Here is a 5612-nt window from a genome sequence, read left to right on the forward strand (position 1 = left end):
GTGGTTGTCTTATTACGTTTACCAAAATATTAAATGCGGTAGCCGGCCGCGGTGGCCGAGCGGTTCTAGGCGCTTCAGTCCGGAACCGCGCTACTGCTACGGTCGCAGGTTCGAATCCTGCCTCGGGAATGGATGTGTGTGATGTCTTTAGGTTAGTTAGGTTTAAGTAGTTCTAAGTTCTAGGGGACTGATGACCTCAGAAGTTAAGTCCCATAATGCTCAGAGCCATTTGAACCATTTTTTTAAATGCGGTAGGATATGAGCACTCCATACAACGAGTGCTGTATGAACATGACAATGGATCCTGTCAAAAAGCAGCATCTCTGAGCCAATGTTTTGTGGACAACAACATTCCTGAAATGGACTGCGATGCATGCAGTTCCGACCAGAATCCAGTGGAACACCTTTGGGAAGAGTTAGAACGTAGACTTCGCTCCAGTCCCCAATATCCAACATCCAGTACCTTCCCTGGTCTCCGATCTTGAAGCAGAATGCGCTGCCATTACTTCACAGATATTCAGGCACCCCTCTATGAAAGTGCCCCCAGCGCAGACCATCCGTCATAAAGGTGAAAGGAGGACACACGTCACATTAACGCCTACTATTAGCTGTTTGGATACTTATGCTCGGATAGAGTACACCTCTCTCGTAGCACATGTACCTGTGGAAGTCACTACTCTTCTTAAATTGTTACGGTTCACTTATGAAGAATACAGTGTGCTCAACAAAATTATGCACCACCTGCATACCTCCGGACAGGATTATTGTTAGTTACAATATATACTCCGTCTTCAGGCCACAAGTGGCCCATCGGATCCATCCGCCCGTCGTGTCAACCTCAGATGAGGATGCGGATAGGAGGGGCGTGTGGTCAGCACACCGCTCTCCCGGACGTTATGGTGGTTTTCTTTGATCGGAGCCGCTACTATTCGGTCGAGTAGCTCCTCAGTTGGCACCACGAGGCTGAGTACACCCCGAAAAATGGCAACAGCGCATGGCGGCCCGGATGGTCACCCATCCAAGTACCGGCCACGCCCGACAGCGCTTAACTTCGGTGATCTGACGGGAACCGGTGTATCCATTGCGGCAAGCCCGTTGCCCGTTAGATACAATTGGAACTGCGAATAAAATTACGTACGTTGTGAAACTGACAAAATAACTTTTACTAATTCTTCTCGGCAAATCAGCCAAGTAATATATTCGTTTCGGAATGACTTTTCGACAAGTTTCTTCTGGTGAATGCCTTTATAATTCCTGCCTTGCCAAACCAGCCGCGTTCTCGCTGCGCTCGCACTACCACTTGGACAGGGGGCGCTGTCGGAATCGTTTCTGCCGCTGCTGCCGCCCCTCCGACCGTGATGGGGGCAGCGCGTAATGAGGATCTTCAGTTCAGGGCATATTTCAAGACACGTACTTGCATGTAATCTGACTTAAACCAGAAGAAGTTAGGGCAGCTTACAGAGCCATGTTGACGGACTCAACACTGTACATAAGCCGCAGATGCCTCGCTCACGATTAGGGACAACGTGTTCTACTATACTCTAGTGAGACTGATTCACTTTTTCCTCCATTATACAGGTATCGCAGCGATTTCCTGTGGCCATAAGAGTTCTGACTGTAAGGAAGAGGTTTCCACCCCAACAAAAGCAAGTCATCTTGACGGTGCAACACTATCAATTTGTCGGTATACGGAGGTGAACCTAAAATTTCTAACTTCTTGAAGAATCCTCTGCAGGATAACTGTAGGTGAGCGCTACATAATGGCCTCATGTCTGGCTTTTTGCAATCAATACTTTTTCCATAAGTGGTATTTTACGCCTGAACGAAGCAACTATCCGTATGGGACGGAAATCGAGAGATGTGACAGATGTACAGGCAAACAAATGATTACAATTCCATAAAAATTGGATGATTTGTTCTAGTGAAAGATCTTCGCAAACTGAGAAAGTCAATAGCGCCTTGGTCCACCTCTGTCCCATATGCAAGCAGTTATTCGGCCTGGCATTGATTGACACAGTTCTGAATGTCGTCCTGGGAGATATCGTGCCAAATTCTGTCCAATCGGCCCTTTAGAACGTCAAAATCTAGAGCTGGTTGGGAGGCCGTGCCCGTAATTCTCCAAACGTTCTTACTTGGAGAGAGATCCGGCGACATTACTGGCCACGAAAACGTTTGACATTCACGAAGACAAGGAGTAGAAATTGTTGCCGTGTGCATGCGGGCATTAGCTTCCTGAAATGTAAGCCCAGGACGGCTAGCCACGAAGAGCAACAAAACGGCGTATGACATCGATGACGCAGCGCTGTGCCGTTAGGGGGCCCCGGATGACAACCAAAGTGCTCCTGCTGTGACGAGATGTGGAACACCAGACTATCACTCCTGGCTGTCTAGCCGTGTAGGTGGCGAGAGTCATGTCGTTATCACCGCTGCTGTCCGGGGCTCTTCGGACACGTCTTCACTCGCCTCTGGGGCACAGGCCGAAGATGGACTCATCACTGAAGACAATTCTACTTCAGTCAGTGAGATCCCAGTTCGAAGACTAGTCTGCAGACGCCCCGGACAGCAGTAGGATAACGTCCCGACTATCATCTGCGTACGGCCCAACAGCCAGAGCGATGGTATGAGGAGCCATTTCTTCTCATAGCACGACCCCTTTGGATGTCACCCTCGGCACGCTTGCGGCACGGCGGCGCCTCAACGATATTCTACGCCCAGTTATGTTGCCCTTCATGGCTAATAGTCCTGGACCTCCATTCCAAGAGTAAAGCCCTCCCGCACAATTACTACTGCTTGTCTTCCTGAATGCCAACGCCACCTTCTCCAGTAAGGTCGCCAGAACGTTTGAAGCATTGTCGGCAGGGTCCTCCAATCAGCTTGGGACTTTGACTTTTTTTTTTTTTTTTTACATCTAGTAGAATGGAAGTTATTCCTTGATGTCTTAACAGATGTTTTACCACTCTATCCCTCCTTCATGTCAGTGTTTTCCATATACTCCGTTCCTCTCCTATTCTGCGCAGAACCTCCTTATTCCTTACCTTATCAGTCCACCTAATTTCAACGTTCTTCTGAAGCACCACGTCTCAAATGCATTGATTATCTTCTGTTCGGGTTTTCCCACAGTTCATCTTTCACTAGCACACGAAGCTGTGCTCCATCTTCGTCCAATTAAGGCTTTTGTTTGATACTAGTAGATTTCTCTCGGTCACAAATGCCCTTTTTGCCAGTGTTAGTCTGCTTCTGACGTTATCCTTGTTCCGCCCGTCATTGGTTATTAACTTCATCTACTTCGTGACCATCAATCCTGATGTTGACTTTCTCGCTATTCTTATTTCTGCTGTTTCTCATTAATTTCGTCCTCTTTCGATTTACTCTCAACCCATAGTCTATACTCATTAGATTGTTCATTCCATTCAACAGATCCTGTAACTTTTCTACACTTTCACTGAGGATAGCACTATCTTCAGTGAATCTTATCATTGATATCCTTTCACTTTGAATTTAATTCAACTCTTGAACCATTCTTATGTTTCCATCATTGCTTCTTCGATGTATAAATTCAACAGTAGGGGCGAAAAACTACATCCCTTCTTACCCCCTTTTTAATCTTTCTTGATCTACCACTCTTATTTGTCCCTCTTGCATCTAGTAAGTGTTGTATATTATCCGTCTCTCTCTATAGCTTACCCCTATTTTCCTCGAAATTTCGGACATCTTGCACCATTTGACACTGTCGAAGTTTTTTTCCAGATCAAGAAATCCTATGGACGTGTCTTCATTTTTCTTAAGTCTTGTTTCCATTATCAACCGCAACGTCAGAACTGCCTCCCCCGTGCCTTTACCTTTCCTAAAGCCAAACTGATCGTCATCCAGCTGATCCCCAAAATTCCTTTCCTTCTTTTGTATATTGCTCTTGTCAGCAACTTGAATACATCAGCTGTTAAGCTGAATGTGCTATAATTCTCTCACTAGTCGGTAGTTGTTATCTTCGGAATCACGTGGATGATGTTTTTTCCGAAATTCTGATGGTATGTTGCCAGACTGATACATTCTACACACCAACGTGTATAGTCGTTTTGTTGCCCCTTCCTCCAGTGACTTTAGAAATTCTGATGGAATATTATCTATCCTTTCCCCTTATTCGATCCTAACTTTTCCAAAACTCTTTTAAGCTCTTACTGCGTCCCTTATCTCTTCTATAACGACTCCTGTTTCTTCTTCCATCACATCAGACTGACCTTCAGTTTACTCTTTCCACCCATCCGCTCTCTCCCCTGCACTTAAGAGTGGAATTTTCATTGTATTCTTTATGTTTCCACCTTTGCTTTTAATTTCACAGAAGGTTGTTTTTACTTTTCTATATGCTGAGTCAGTCTTTCCGATAATCATTTCTTTTCCGATTTCTTCAGAGTTTTCGTGCAGCCATTTCGTGTTATCTTCCCTGCAGTTCCTATTTATTTCATCCCTCAGCGACTTGTATTTCTGTATTCCTGAATTTCCCTGATATTTTTTACTTCCTTCTTTCGTCGATCAAGCGAAGTACTTCTTTTGTTACCCATGGTTTCTTCGCAGTTAACTTCTTTTGTGCCCGTGGTTTCCTTTCCAACCTCTGTGGTTGCCTTTTCCGAAATGTCAATTTCTCTTCAATTGAGCTGCCTACTGAGCTATTCCTTATAGCAGTATCTATAGCCGTATAGAACGTCAAGCATATTTCTTCATTCCTTAGTATTTCCGTATCCCACTTCTTTGCGTATTGGTTCTTCCTGACTAATCTTTTAAACTCCAGCCTACTCTTCATCTCTACTAAATTGTGACCTGAGTCTACATCTGCTCCTGGGTACGTCTTAAAAACCAGTATCTTTTCGGAACGTCTGCCTGAGCATGATGTAATCTAACAAATCCTTCCGTATCTTACGGCCTTTTACGAGTACACTTCCACCTCTTGTTATTCTTGAACAGAGTACTCGCTATTACTGGTTGACATTTATTGCAGATCTCAATTAGTCTTTCTCCTCTTCCACCTATAACACTAAACCCATATCCTCCCGTAACCCTTTCTTCTAGTCCTTCCTCTATAACAGCATTTCAGTCCCCATGACTATCAGGATTTCACCTCTCTTTATGTACTGAATTACTCGATCAGTATCCTCATATACTATCGCTAACTCTTCGTCTTTGGCTTGCGACTTCGGCATGTATACCTGAACTACTATCTTCAGAGTTGGTTTTCTGTTGATTCTGATGACAACAATCCTGTCAGCTGAACTGTTCACAATAACTCTGTCCTACTTTCCTATTCGTAACGATTCCTACTCCTTTTATTACCATTCTCTACTGATGTTGGTATTGCCCTACACTCACCTGACCAGAAATCGTTGTTTCCTCTTCATTACACTTCAGTAACGCACCAACTGGAGAGAATTTTGGCACGATGTCTCTCAGGAGGACATACAACAACTCTGTCAATCAGTGCCAGGCCAAAGAACTGCCTGAATAAGTAACAAATTTGCAATCTTTCTCAAAAGATGTGATTAAGAGTCACATATACAGTTACAATGGTCGCAGAAAGCATCCCACGTTAGATGTGCTTCTTTCCACATTGCGTGAAGCAGGAT

The 5612-nt window shown here is 44.7% G+C and overlaps 1 pseudogene; it reads right to left on the reverse strand.

The window, feature by feature from the left end:
* Positions 1 to 982: 982 nt before the first annotated feature.
* Positions 983 to 1100, reverse strand: LOC126417274 (5S ribosomal RNA; annotated as a pseudogene).
* Between the last annotated feature and the right edge of the window lie 4512 nt (positions 1101 to 5612).

Source organism: Schistocerca serialis, chromosome 8, assembly GCF_023864345.2.
Source record: "Schistocerca serialis cubense isolate TAMUIC-IGC-003099 chromosome 8, iqSchSeri2.2, whole genome shotgun sequence".
Lineage (NCBI taxonomy): Eukaryota > Metazoa > Arthropoda > Insecta > Orthoptera > Acrididae > Schistocerca > Schistocerca serialis.